This window comes from Puma concolor, chromosome C1 (genome assembly GCF_028749965.1).
Source record: "Puma concolor isolate L17-30 chromosome C1, mPumCon1.1.hap2, whole genome shotgun sequence".
Lineage (NCBI taxonomy): Eukaryota > Metazoa > Chordata > Mammalia > Carnivora > Felidae > Puma > Puma concolor.
This window is the reverse complement of record NC_141674.1, coordinates 131,737,361-131,752,290: the sequence shown is the minus strand read 5'-3', so window position 1 is coordinate 131,752,290 and position 14,930 is coordinate 131,737,361. Positions and strand designations below refer to the sequence as shown.

Here is a 14,930-nt window from a genome sequence, read left to right as displayed (position 1 = left end):
AATGTAGGATTGGTTTTGCTTATTTACATGCTACTCCATTTGTGATCTTCCTATGGTTATTGTCTCATTGATAAGCCTTTTGGTTCAGGGCTCCTGAGTGGCTAAGTTGGTTAAGCATCTGACTTCAGCTCAGGTGATGATCTCATGGTTGGTGGGTTCGAGTGCTGCATTGGACTCTGTGCTGACAGCTCAGAGACTGGAGCCTGCTTCGGATTTTGTGTCTCCCTCTTTCTGCCCCTCCCCTGCTTGTGTTCTGCCTCTCTCTCTCTCTCTCTCTCTCTCTCTCTCAAAAATAAATATTAAGAAAAAAAAGAGAAGCCTCTTGGTTCTTCATAAACAGGGCCACTGTTTATTGCTGTGTACATTGTGCACTTTACATTCACAAAGACTGTGTTGTGATTGGCACTCTTGAAGTTGTACAAATCAACATTTAAGCTTACTAACTTAGCAGACTATCAGAATCACCAGGAGAACTTCAAGTTACAGATCTCTTGACCCCATCTCTTAAAAATATGATTTGGTATATCTGGAATATAACCTGATACGTGATGTATTTTAAAGCCATGCCCCCTTCCCTCTATCCTTTCAATCTCTCCATCCCCATCTCATGATTTTGATGACCCACTGTGTCTGGAAACCTCTACTTTAAGCGGCTGATGGTCAGCTTTATGGGGACTCCCTAGAAGATCACTGTAACAATTCTGGCTATATTGTGTAATGCTCACTCTATTTCAAGCCTAAAATGCCTCTAGTATGAATTTAAATTAGCTTTGATCTCCATACATCTACCCAAGATAGACTACTCAAAAACAACTTTAACACATTTTTATGCCCCAGTCTCCATATTTAGTCATGAAGCCATTGATTTGGCCACCATCATGAATTTCAAATTCTCCTTTTATCTCATTTCTCATAGCCCCTGCCCTAGTTAATTCTGATTTGTGCCTTTCCAAAACTCTTCCAATTATTTCTTAACAGTTCTCTCTGCTCTACTCCCAGGACATCTCTAATCCAGTTCCTACATTTCCTCATGAGTGATTTATCTAAAAAATAAACCTCATCGCCACCCCCAAGCTTAAAAATATTAATTGGTTCCCCATTGTCTATAGCATTAAGTCTAAACTCTCTGACATGAAATCTAAGGTCAGTCTCAATCTAGTTGAATCTCTTTTTCTATTATGTCTCTAAATATTATATTTACCCTCTATTTGGTCTAGTGCAAGCTATTAGCTGTTCCCTAAATACATTATGCATTCTCCTCATTCTTTGTTTATGTTATTTCCTCTGCCTGAATGCCACCTTCTGTTTTACATTTTCCCCTCATCCATCAAGGGACAATTAAAATGTTACTTCCACTTCTTGGCTCCACTGTGCCTTTTCTTGTATTTTTTTTTTTTTTTTTTTGTAGATTCATATAGAACTTGATGCCATGGGCACATGCTCATAATTTAAGTGTTAAAATAAAAAAAATATCCAAAGCTATAATTACTATACTAATCTAATTTTATAATAATTTTACACATACCCACAAATATAGATACCCAGTGTGGTGGACTGTGCTGTGACAATTTGGCTTAACTGGGAACTATGTGGTTCTAGTTTAGTATTTGACAAAGAGGAATTTAAGCAAATTTGGAAAGCAGAAATGAAGCAGCAGTCATTCTGCTCTGAAATTCTTTTTTGAGGTCATATGCAGTGATGGGCAGGCACAGATTGCTTGGCCATTTCCAGTTTGTCCTCATTCTCCTCTGCTTTTCTTCTAGGTCTTCTGATAACAGACATTTGTTTGTGAACCTACTACAAACAGGTAATGAATTTATTACCTCCCATTATGGAACTTTAACTCCATAACGTTCTCCCTGTCTTATTTCACTCATATTGACTATGTTCCAAAAGTGACCTTGACTAACACATACAAGAAGAGAGAGAGGGAGGAAGATGGGAAGGGGATGTGGAAGCAGCTCTGAAGAGTATATATACAAGAATGCTAAATGTGTATCTCTCAAAAAAGGCAACAGACACATTAATTCAAAAGTGACTTTGTGACCCAGGTTGATCTAGTCTTATAATTCACAAGACTTCTGTTTCCCATTAGGCAGTCTATATGTGACTCTTTGTTTTTGATTACCAAAAGGAGAGTACTTCCACCAGAGGACCACCAATGATTCCTCTTAATGGGAAGTTCAGTCTGCTTTCTGGCCAGTTTGGGATCTTCCAGAGACAGCATGAATAGTCAGAAAGGAGATCACCGCGGGTGGAGGTGATTGACTATGATCATCAAAAAATTGTACAGTGAGACAGAGAAGAGAAATAAGATGTGAGCCAAAGTGATCTTCAGTGTACCTTATTGTGCCACACTCACCTACAGAGTCAAGACTGTTCAATGTCTGCAACCCTCATCAATTAAAGTTTGAGTCACTCACCAAGAAGAGCCCCCACCCCACTGAGATGCTAACTGAAGAGAAGGGAACAGATGCATGGAAAAGGATGTGGTGAAGTCAAGACATGGACAGACCCTCAAGATCAGTTGTGGAAATAATGACTTCAGCCACTACCCACTTTCATTTTATTTTCAATGCACTTTTCCCCTTGTTTCCCATGGTCTTATATCAGGTGTATTGATGATTATTTCTACAATGTAGCCAGAAAATAGGTTACAAAATTTGAGATAGTATCATGAAATCTAAAGAGAAATGGACATCTAGTCCAGAGCTAGTCCAGAGACAGTCCAGAGAGTCTGAGCACTGAGATGTACAAATGATCTGATTAGATATTGGGTTTTGTCTCTTTGGAGATATGAAATATTAAACATTTAGAGGCTCGCATCAAAGTAAGACTGTTTCTCCAAATTAAATGTTTATAATTCGAATAGGAAAAAAGCATTTAATGGAATATAAAAGAAATGTTTCAACTTTTCTCTTTAAAAAAAATCTCATTACAGATTTACAGTTCCATTTAGGTTTCTTTTAATGTAATCTTTAAAGAATATTTTCATAGCCTTCTAGTATTTGTGACTATTGACAATACCACCGTTCTCAACTCTCTCTCAATACTTACCACATAAGCATTGTCTTGGTATTTTTAATTATTTTTCTAGTCTACTGGCAACTTAAAACCCTCTCCCCTCATTGGCAGCAGATACTGGATTAAAGTTCTTCAGGTAGAAAAACTGCTTTCATTTGTGTCACTCCCCAGTGCTGAAGACTCTAAGACGTCTCCTACTCTTGCTGCAGAGATGGTTGGAGTTGTTTTAGTGGCTTCAGTCTTAGGGTAGATGACACATCCTTCAGCAGAGAGACCAAGCCCTGGGTTCTGTGAAGGAAGGAAATAAGACATACAAACTAAGATTAAGTCTTGTGAAGACTGCTTTCCTGAACAAAGAATTATTTTATTTTTAAAGTTTATTTATTTATTTTGAGAGAAAGAGAAAGCGAGAACACACAAGCATGGGGATGGGCAGAGAGAGAGGGAGAGAGGGAACTCCAAGCAGGCTCCGCACCATTAGCCTGCCCCAATAAGGGGCCCAAACTCATGAAACTTGAGATCATGACCTGAGCTGAAATCAAGTCAGATGTTTGACTGAGCCAGTCAGGTGTCCCAAAGAATTGTTTTGAAAGAAGTAGTAGTTGAAAACCCTTTAGGGCAGTATCTTATCTGACATAAAGAGAGGGAGACAGTGTGGCCCACCCAGAAATGGAAGACCACAATCTCAAAACTAAATCTGACCATGTCTTTTATTTCTTCAAAATCAAACATTATTAATATGTACCAAACCATAAAAGTGTGTGTGCTTCAGGAAGATGAGATACTCCCTATGCTTATGTAACATCTGCACTTCACAGTCTCAGCAGCAAGCACTGCTCTGACTTTGAAGTCTGGAACTTGGAAAATGTGCAGTCATTTGATACTACCACCTTCTTTTCTGAATCTGCCAAGCAGTTTCTTCCTAAAGGTAGGTGCATCATATATACATTGAAACAGTTTTTTAAAAGTGAAGTTAGGACAAGAGTCAATTAGAGGTTTCTGCTTTTGATTTTTATTTCAAATGCTTATTCCTATTTCTGACCCTTGTTCTTTACTTTTTACTTACCTTTAGGGAAAAATGAGCGTGGGAGTTAAAATTGAAATTGCACTAGTAAAGTCACTTGGACCTTAGAGCTTGAAAGGGATATTGGCATTTAGTGACATTGACTTTGGACTTATCTGTCTCTGTTCCCTTTTATTCATTTTTGGAAGTGCTCAATCTTTTTTGAGGCTTTTCCTTGAAAAACTCTCTCCTGCTTCCCCTATTCACTTATCCCATCCCCAAGTATAAACACAAAACTCCACCATATTAGACCTATCCTTGACCATGAAAATGACTTTTGAAACATTTTCACGATTCCTGAGTATTAGCAGAGGTTTACTTGAGCCCTGAAAAGTGGCATTGGCTGTGACTGCTCTCAAGTATAGATCTGATTATTTTCAGTCATTAAAAAAAAATTCTTCTAGGCAAGGGCAGATTCTCTTTCAAATCCTACCTGCTGTGCAAGCATGACAAAAGATTGAACGGATGGGAATGCACTGAAGCAGTCCAAATTCATCCTTTGACCTCTGAGCTCAACTGGCTGTCATGCACAAATTTGATTTTTGCTAGAAAGATCCATTTTTCCATCCCTCAAAGGAAAAAACTAATGAGACTGAATGAGTTGAGGAATTATTTCTTGAACGATTTTTCACAAGTGATGTATAGCAAATCTAGAAGTTTTCTTTTCAATACATATTTTTGTTGGGCAATTTGGGGACTGAGGACAAACCATAGAACTTTTCCTGCTTTAGAAAATAAAATACATGTTATAGAACCCAACCACATGGGCAGCATGGTATAGTGGAAAGTGTCTTAAACTCTTGAGTTTGAAGACGTAGCCTAAAATCCTAGAATGCTGACTGTACCACTTCATAGACGTGTCATCTTTTTCTCAGCTTGTTTCCTCTTTTTACCCTAAGAAGGTATAAGCATCCATCCTGCCCAGTCTCTCTCCACACAGGAATTTTCCTGAAAAGGGAAGTGATTTATTCAGCCACAAAGGGTTAAGCACAAATGAGTGAGGCTCTTACTTTATTCTAATGAATTTTAATTGAGTTAAACATTACAGCATGCACATATGAAATTTGTACAAGTTGTCATACAATATTTGCTTAAATTCCATAACGAGGAAATTTATTTGCAAGGTAAAATTGTAAAAAAGGGACAAGTCTGAGCTCAATAAATGGGGGAAGACTTCATGAAAGAACAGGCCTTAGTCTGTGTTTTTCATTCTTGGTAGAATTTTCTGAGGTGAGAGTAGAGGCCATTGTGAGATGATGAAAACTATACTGACATTGAGGTAAACACTGGTTTGAAAACAACTCTTCCATTTGCTAGCTATACAGAAAAGTCATTTAAAACTATTTGATATTCAATGTTCTCATTTATCAAAAGAAGAAAAGATAACTACCTCACAAAATAATTGAGAGTATTTAACAAGATGATGCATACAGAAGAGGCTAGTGCTGTGCCTGGCACATATCAGGTACTCAATGCTTTGTTCAATTCAGGAGGAGGCAAACATAGAAGGAAAGACATGACAGTGGTAACAAGCATATCATACTTAGAGAAGAGTACAGAAGCTAGACTGGCTCAAGAAGAAGAATCATCACTTGAGACAGTGAGCTATAGTGAGGAGAAGACATTTTCTTTTGCATTATAGAGACCCAATATGACCTGCCTAAACTGATGCTCATGTCTTTGTGGAGTTGCCAATGGAATCTAAGTTTCTCAATTTTTCTACCTAATTTTGAATCCTTAGTTTCTTATCTGTTGAATTCACTTGAGCTGTTTGTGGTGATGCCAGCATAATGCCAGACCAACAGATCAATCCAGCCAAAAAATTGATAAAGACAGAGAAGAAAAAATATAAGTGGCGATTGATTATGGGTTGTTGAATGAATAGATAGGTGAATTCAGTAAGAGTGTTTGATATATTAAAGGCATACATTGGTTCAGTATACATTTCTTTTTATTTTGAGATCACGTATTAATTAGCTTTGCTAAACCATGCTGCGGTGACAAATCTCTAGACTTACAATAGTATTTATTTCCCACTCATATCTATCCATTGCAGTTTGATTTCAGTTCACTTTATTTGTGTTCTAAATCTGGGGCCCAAGTTGTGGAAGCAGTCTGGTGGCAGAAAGGCAAAGAGTTAAGGCCATTCAATACAATTGCCCTTCATGTTCTACTAACAGGGGTGTTTTGGGCACTTCTGCCTACATTGCACAGGCCAAAGAAAGTCATGTGGAGCAGGAACATACACTTCTGCCACAAGGGGACACTTCAAGTCAATGGAGCGTGAAGTATGATCCTCCTACAAAGAAGAAAATGAACAATCAGGACCAAAAATGCAATCTAGACAGACCACAAATTTCTAAATTAAGGTTCTTTAAGAATTAACCTACAATTATTTTGCCCCCATTCTGAAGTGGAAAATAGATAGCCAAAAGCCAACATGCTATTTGTACTTTGCTCAGGCCACCTTTATTTCACAGATGTACAAAATTGCAATTACCTTTCTTACCTGCTTGCCCTTCTATGGGGCACATCAGAGGCTAATGTCCATTCCTAGTCCATCTTTCAGTCAGACAAGGGGGCAGGCATGTGCTCATTCCCTGAGATTGCATCTTGGATATGCATATTATTGTTCAGAAAGTTGAGTGGGCTTCACAGAATCCAGATTTATTGGTAAATTCTAGATGCTTCACTTAATATATTTTAGAATGCATTGTGGCATGCATTGTAGTGGCCATGTATTTAAAGAATTGACTCAAGTAAGATGCAAAGAGTGTAATGGGTAAATCAGTAAGTGTCCAGGGGCTTTGGAAAGTGTGACTCTCATTATTTCCTGAGCAATGAGTGAGCTAAGTTTGTTTTTATTTTCACATATCCTTTTGAGCAGTCTCCATCTGTAGCTAATGTTATAAAGCCAGTGTCTGAGACATCTTTGTTTTTATTGAGGCAATATATCTGAGTCCTCTCTTTATCTTAAGTAATCCAGTACCCCTGAAAGATGATGCTGGGACTCTGAAAGAAAAAAAAATCTGATAAGATAACAGCTTACAATGACATTTATATAATTGCCTCAGTCAGAACTCATTTCTGGCTGCCTATGTGAAAGCTTACTTCACTGTTGTAGCTAGGAAACAGGGGAAGCAAATAGCTGCTTCTCTTTGGCTCCCACTTTCTGAACTACTTATGCATAAAGGAAAGCTTTTCATCCAGGAATCCTGTACTTAAAATCATACATAGATTTGCCTCCTAAAATCCCAATTTTCTTTGAAACATAATTAGAAGCACCTGTCATTGAGACCAAATTGTCTTTATTTATACCCAACAAGTTTCTCTATAACCAGTAAAACCCCTCATACATTTCTCCTTCCAATTTGTGTATTATAGAGGTCCTCAAACATTTTGACTGAATTTTTAATTTCGAGTCAGTTGGGTTCACACTAGAATGGTAGATGACATGTCCCTCACTACAGCTAGCAGGAATTTTCTGAAATTTGCAGGACTTATCTAGAAGCGGTTGCCGTGAATCCCCATCTGAAGATTTGAGGCAGCTTTTCCTTGTTCCATTCTCCAATCTATACTCTCTATGTTCTTATTCCAGGGACCTCAAGACTCTATAGAAATTGAGAGTCTGCCTCAATGCTCTATCTTTGAACTAGAAAGACCCATCTATACATTATGTGAGAGATGACCAGTAAGGAGGAAAAAGATCCGCCCAAAACTGTCTCTAATATTCTACCTAGTTCAGTCTGATTTTGTTCACTGTAAAGTTTAATTTTATTTCAAATTTTTGTTTGTCTTCTTATCCCCTGAATATTGTTTGTTTCCATGACTCCTGCTGGAATTGAGGTCTATTTACCTCTGGTTTTCACTTCCTAGAAGCCTTGGGGAAGCCATACTTATTCTAGACTCTGAGAAACACACCCTAGCACCAATCCACATGGTATTTGACCAGTAGCCTAGTTATGTCAACTGAAAGCAAGACTAGATAATATCATTCCTTAAAAAGTTGAGGTCTTGAAGAAAAAAAACCTCACTTGCTTTCATTCATTTGGTCTTCATTGTGTCACATTAAGGTCAGCCAAGCAGTGAATTACTCAGGATAATCTTGCAACCTCTGTGTGACTTGGACAAAGTTAGCTTTAAGGAGTTTTCACTGTACTTTGGAAAAATAGAATATTTGGGGGAGGGTCATCTAACATGGTCAGACAAAGGACACATACTGGTAACTTAGTTCCCCCATGAAATATTTTTCACTGTGATGAATGAGATCCCAGAGAACAAAGACTGTCTTACTCATTTATAGTCACAAACTATAAAACACTTTCTGGACTACAGTGAGTATTTAATAAATGCCTATGATATAAATAATGGATAAATGAATGAATTCAAAAAGAATACATTATTATACATTACTATAATACCATCAATATTTATCATTTATTATTATTATTTTTTTAAACTGAGTTGAATCCTCAGCAGCTTTTTTTTTTTAAGTTTATTTATTTTTGAGACAGAGAGAGACAGAGCATGAATGGGGGAGGGGCAGAGAGAGAGGGAGACACAGAATTTGAAGCAGGCTCCAGGCTCTGAGCCATCAGCTCAGAGCCCGACGCGGGGCTCGAACTCACGGACCGCGAGATCGTGACGTGAGCTGAAGTCGGACGCTTAACCGACTGAACCACCCAGGCGCCCCTATCATTTATTATTTACTAAGCTAACAAACTGTGAAAATGGGGCAAGAAGCCTGAAATCCATTATTCTTCATGGAATTGAATATTTTCAACCACCTTACAAGATGAGAACTATTTTATCTTCATTGTGTCACCAATAAAAATAGAGATTTTTTATTTGCTTGTGTGAATCTTATTACAGGGCCTCACATACTGTTATTATTCTGTGAAGTAAATATTTCTGAATGGAAAACAAAGGGAAGCAAGGAAGCATGGAAAAAAGGAAGGAAGGATGACAGAAGTAGAAGGTAGCAGAGCCAGTGTACCAACCAGATCTGTTTTCAAAGCTTTTTCTCTTGTTTTTTTTTTTTTTTTTTTTTTCAAAGATGTACATTGACTCAATATATAATTTTAGGTATATATTATTTTCAAAGATTCTGGAAACTGGGATTGTAATGGCATAGAAAATGGAACCTCTACCCTGAAGGAATTTCCAACCTACTAGGAAAAACAATCAATCAACAAGAGGAATAGAATAAATTCAAAATATATTCTTGTATTTTGGAATAAAAGGAAAAGCAGACATGAGATCAAAAATCAAGGCCTTTTGCATGTCTAAGTGTATGTAAGTCAACCCTCAGGAAAGCTGTAAAGTCAGAAATCAGCGATAGCTGTCTTAGTGTCCAGCAACTTCTCTTCCTGCTTTTTCTCCCCTTAGAGGCAGGTTCATCATCCACTTCTCTCTGCCTTTTTCCAAATTCCCCTCTTAAAAAGGGATATTAGTATTGACACACAATGTGAATTTAAGTCATTATGCTCCTTCTTCATAGTGTGTAAATATTTAAACCCCATCCCCATCTGTGGACTTTAAGTCATCTGCAAGAAGGTGGATGGGATTTCTATGCGGTGAGCACCTTTCTACTCCACTGAAGATATCATAGTGCCCAAAGAGTCATAGTCTCTGCCAATATGTAAACCTAAAATTAGTTGAGACAATACTATTAAAAAACAGAGGATCATGGCCCTACAGTTCTGATTTGTTGTTTAGCTGATATTTATTCCTCAAATCCTGATTTTAGTGTGGCAAAACTCAATTACTTTGGAAAATACCACATAGGAAACACCCATAGGCATCCCCTGAAAGTAACTACTATTTAGGTATGCACTTCCTTCAAATTTTATAGGTGTCTATAAAAGGATATGATAAAATTGAGGTTATGATATAGACATGAATATTTTTACCATTTTATGGCTATCAATATTTGATAACATGAGTATATATTAATTTATTTAACTGTTCTTCAACTGATGTTCTCTTAAATCATTTTCATAATTATTCTCATAAATAGTACTGAAATGAACATCCTTATTTATGAAACTGTGTACATGTGCCTGATTATTTCTTTGCCATACATACCTAGAAGCAATTCTCTCTATACATTATGCAACACTTTGGATAAACCTAAAATTATTTCAAAATAAAAAGTTAAAGTTATGTCAAATTACATGTATGTATATATATATATACACACACACATAATTACTTGGGTGTTTTCTTACACTTTTCTGATTATTTCTTTCAATAAATGTAGTTAGTGTCCTACAAGAACACTCCTAAAATAAGTAAATGAGTAATGTTGCATTTGGCTCATAGGAAATATTCAGAAATATTTCAGGAATAATTAATGAATGGATATAGAAAGAAAAGATTTTGTTCACAATGACTGGTCAGAAATTCATACCATCTTATATATTTTTTTTCCTCTGTCACCTTCCACATCTACCTGTATTGATGCATGACTCTTTTTTTTTCACATAATTTACAGATAAAGTCAATAATCTGAGAAATGTTTTCTTTCTGCTTGTAACCACAGATCTCTGAATAGTTCCACTAATGGAAAATTAGTGACAAAAAATTACTGCTTTGGAAATAATAATACATCAAAGCTATATGACTCCTCTGTTGGGACAAAATCCTATGTCATATGTTAGATTTTCTCTGTTCTGCCTAGAGTTCCTATCTGAGAATTTCTTATGTTCATTTCATATTAAAGAATATTTAAAATAGAACCTCTGACCTATTCTATAAGAAAAAAGTGTGCATTATCACCATTTTTATGATACTTCCCAAACTTCTGTGGGACTCCAACGTGTGAGTAGCTTGCAAAACACTTAGAATGCTTTCTGACAGTGTCAGATGAAGAAAAGAAACACTAAGTAGTGTCTCTGTAAGCCAAAGGCCAAGCCCCATGGTTTCAAAATCTGTCTCTCTGGCTCTTGAAGCCTTTGAACTCTGAGAAATATTTCATTTTTGCTCCTTGTTCCTCTCTGAATCTAAGCTATTGAACCCGCAGTCATTGTACAACTACTTTCCTTCTTTCCTTTGCCTGTTGTTATTAAAAGACCAGTTACTTTTCATTGGAAGGAGTTTCAATGAAATGTGACTGTTTACCATGGAAAAGAATAAGCCATATACACATTCCTCTTCCTCTTTGTGCCTTTTTAATAAAGATGAGAGTCAGAATTTCAGATGCTCTACAAGCCAGGTGTAAGTCGTTGACTTATTTAACTCTTCCTGTGAAGAAAATGTTCTTGTAGGATCAAGGCAACTTCCTTCATTTCTGATGACTATCAGGCAGCAGCAGAAATCCAAATAATAATCTAACAATTAAATGAATTATGGGGAGCCTGGGTGGCTCAGTTGGTTAAGTGTACGACTTCAGCTCAGGTCATGATCTCATAGTTTGTGGGTTTGAGCCCCGCATCGGGCTCTGTGGGGACAGCTCGGAGACTGGAGACTGCTTTGGATTCTGTGTCTCCCTCTCTCTCTGCCCCTCCCCTACTCGTACTCTATCTCTCTCTCAAAACTGAATAAATATAAAAAAAATGTTAACAGTTAAATTAATTAGAATGTAGATATGCCCAGAAACAGAGAAAGGGCCTTCACAGAGATACACAGAGATGCATTTGAATAGACTTTCTCCCTAGATTATTATGTTGTGTGTGTGTGTGGTTTTTTATTGTTTGTTAAACATAAACATGTTTTTCTTTTCTCCTTCAAGAATCCAAGGAGCAAAATGTTACCCTCCTTTCAGTGAGGTAATAGTCCCAGAGTGACTCTGTATAAGAAACTGACTGAAATACTTAAACTACTTTTTTTCCTGACATATCACCTCTTTCTTACATTTAAGGGCCTGAGTTCTAGTACAAGTTGAGCTGTAATTCACTAATATGAATATGAACCTTGATTTTCAATGTTGAAGCTACCATTATCAACCTTCAAGGTTTATTTATATTTTAATGTAGCTTAATTCGACGTGATAATAGCTTTAGTAGATTTTTTTTTTCCTTTCCAGAGTTCATCCACTCTTCTTCTGATCACCATATCCAGTTTTCCTCTGGAGAACTTCTCCTTCCCCTTACTTTACACTTACCATGTTCGGTTGAGGAAGTTCACTCTACACTTTGCTTCAGAAGCAGCCATTTGACTGAGCAGCATATCTTCCTATTTGCTCTGATTGTACAGTGAGAGGTACAAGATGCAATCAGAGTAAACAGGAAATAATGAGGCATTGCCTAGGAATTCTGGGCAATGTCCCATGACATTGTCTTTTCCATGGGACTTGAGACTAAGAACTTATAAAATCAATAGCAATCTACAGAGTTTCCAGGGTCTATTCATGAAACCAGAAAATGAACCCAGCTAAGCAAAAGAGAGACTCAACGGAGACAAAATAAATCCTGATGTAATCATTTGAGTTCCTATGTCCCGTCATGCTTGAAGATAGAATACTTTGGAAAATCTCAGTTGTGTAAGCCAACAACTGTTTTTTATGCTGAAGCCAGGGTATCAGTTTGGATGTTTTTCAATGGGAGTAAAAAAACTATTGCTGCAAATAATTTAAATAATAGATACAACCTATTGACTCATTTACTTTAAAAGTATAAAGGTAGGAAGAGTTTTAGGTTTGTTTCATTTTGGTGGTCAGTGGTGTCAAAACCCACTTTCTGTTGATGTATCTTATCTCTTTTCCATAATAACAGGTTCATACAAACACTCTCTTCCTTAAAATAATAAGATGGACAGTGAAATTTGATTTATATGTTTTCTTGTCCAAGGCAAAAGTGATCTATATTTCTAGTAAATCTGTCAGAAAAGCATTTTTTATTTTTTTAAAAAAAATTTTTTCAACGTTTATTTATTTTGGGGACAGAGAGAGACAGAGCATGAACGGGGGAGGGGCAGAGAGAGAGGGAGACACAGAATCGGAAACAGGCTCCACGCTCTGAGCCATCAGCCCAGAGCCTGACGCGGGGCTCGAACTCCCGGACCGCGAGATCGTGACCTGGCTGAAGTCGGACGCTCAACCGACTGCGCCACCCAGGCGCCCCAGAAAAGCATTTTTTAAAAATAAAATTCCACATTTTAGTCCCATTGACCAAGTTTTGTGCAATACTTATTCTCAGACAACCCCTGTAGCTAAAGGAATACCAATGCTGGTAGGCTTAGAAATAGATTTCCTAAAGCACTAACTGTGGTTTTGTGGTTTTAAAAAAAAATCTGATCTCATCCACCCAGTTGCTGGAGTGGATCAGTGTACCTTCCTTACATGGGTATACATAATGAGGTGGGAGGAAGGTGAAAGAAGTGTTGGAAAGACAACCACAGTGCTCCTCACAACCAGGTGAATATGTCACTTACAGTTTCACTTACCTCTTTGAGAGCTGTAGATAAAATCTGGGGGGCAAACTGGACACCCACACTTGCTCTATATCTTTATTCTCCTTGCTCTGACCAAAAGCTTCAGGCAACTCAGATAAACTTAAATGGGATAAAGGGGGATGATTGTATATAGAAAGAAGCTTTCTGGATAGTGGACTGGAAGCCAAATAGGATAGGAAAAGTTTTTGGAATCTGAAAGCTGAGGTCAATCCTGGGATCTATTCTCTACCCTGTCCCTTGGCCAGCCAGAGTCCGATAGATCTTGAAGCTTCATTAGGGTTTCAGGCAGTCTCGATCTTAGTAAGGTTTGAACATCCCTCTTTAGTAGGGAGGGATATTAGCTTCACCCTTAATCATCATCTACAATCCTGCTTCTGTGATGTGCAGTGTTCATCGGAGACCATATCGTACCAGTTAACCTTAATCCCTGAACAGAATAGGCTGGAACAAGAATACTTTATCCAGCTAATAAGTATTGGAACTAAGGGACCACATTCTATGTCGTTAGAAACCAGATTTGTAAGTTACACCAAGTAGAGATGCTGAGGAGCTAAAGTCATGGTACAGCAGAAATTACAAACTTGGTGGAAGAAATTTATCTATCAAGAAAACAATAAAGAAGAGACCATAGAAAAGTAAGGAGAAGGGATCTTGTTATCTTGGAAGAAAAGGTGGAGAAAGGGGCTGTCCAATGATTTTCTCCTTCCTCCAAAATAGAATTGTACTGAGGTCTCTAAATTCTTAAAATACCTCTACCCCTACTCTTTACATGTTTGCTAAAGCTCTTCAGCTAAACTGGATGACATTTTATTTTAATGATGAATAATCTTAATTTAGACAAACCTCCTCATGAAAAATTCCAAAAGTAAATATATAGAAGATTGATGCCTCCTGGGGACAGCTCTCTGACAATCTTAAAGAAAAAAATAACACTGACAGAATTATAAAAGCCTTAGCTGGGAAGAAAGTTGGAAAGCCATATAACTGATGGTCTGAAATGAAAACAAAAACTAGCAGTTACTTTGCTTATAACATTTCATATGACCTTATCTTACCCTTGTAACAACCATATGACATATATATTATTATCTGTTTTTTTACAGATGAAAAACTAGATTCAAGAAGCTTAAGAACTTGCACGAAGGAAAGTGGTGAAGTAAAAGTTTCCTCCATAACGTAGGGGGAGCCCGAGTCTGTACCTTTTCTCTTTCTCTTTCTGCCTTTCAGAATAAAGACCAGGAATCTTCCTAAGTATCTTTGATTTTGCCATTTTATTATTCACACAAAAAGTATGAAGCATTCCAGGCAGAGGCAAGAGTAAGTGCAAAGGCATGTCTGTGTGTGATGGCCGAGCATTTGAGAAAACTATAAAATTCGATTTCTAGAATAAATGGTACCAAAAAAGTGTAGTTGCCGATGAAGCCAGAGAGGTGGGGAGGAGGTTTAGTTC

General features: G+C 37.3%; 1 long non-coding RNA gene across 1 annotated transcript in view; it reads left to right on the top strand.

Moving 5' to 3' along the window:
* LOC147578444 (uncharacterized) overlaps window positions 1-14,725 on the top strand; it is a 52,972-nt gene extending 38,247 nt beyond the window's left edge. The window contains exons 2-4 of the long non-coding RNA XR_015254275.1: window positions 1,764-1,807; window positions 3,843-3,952; window positions 14,584-14,725. This is a non-coding gene — a long non-coding RNA (uncharacterized LOC147578444). The remainder of the gene's footprint in view (window positions 1-1,763; window positions 1,808-3,842; window positions 3,953-14,583) is intronic.
* Window positions 14,726-14,930: the final 205 nt, after the last annotated feature.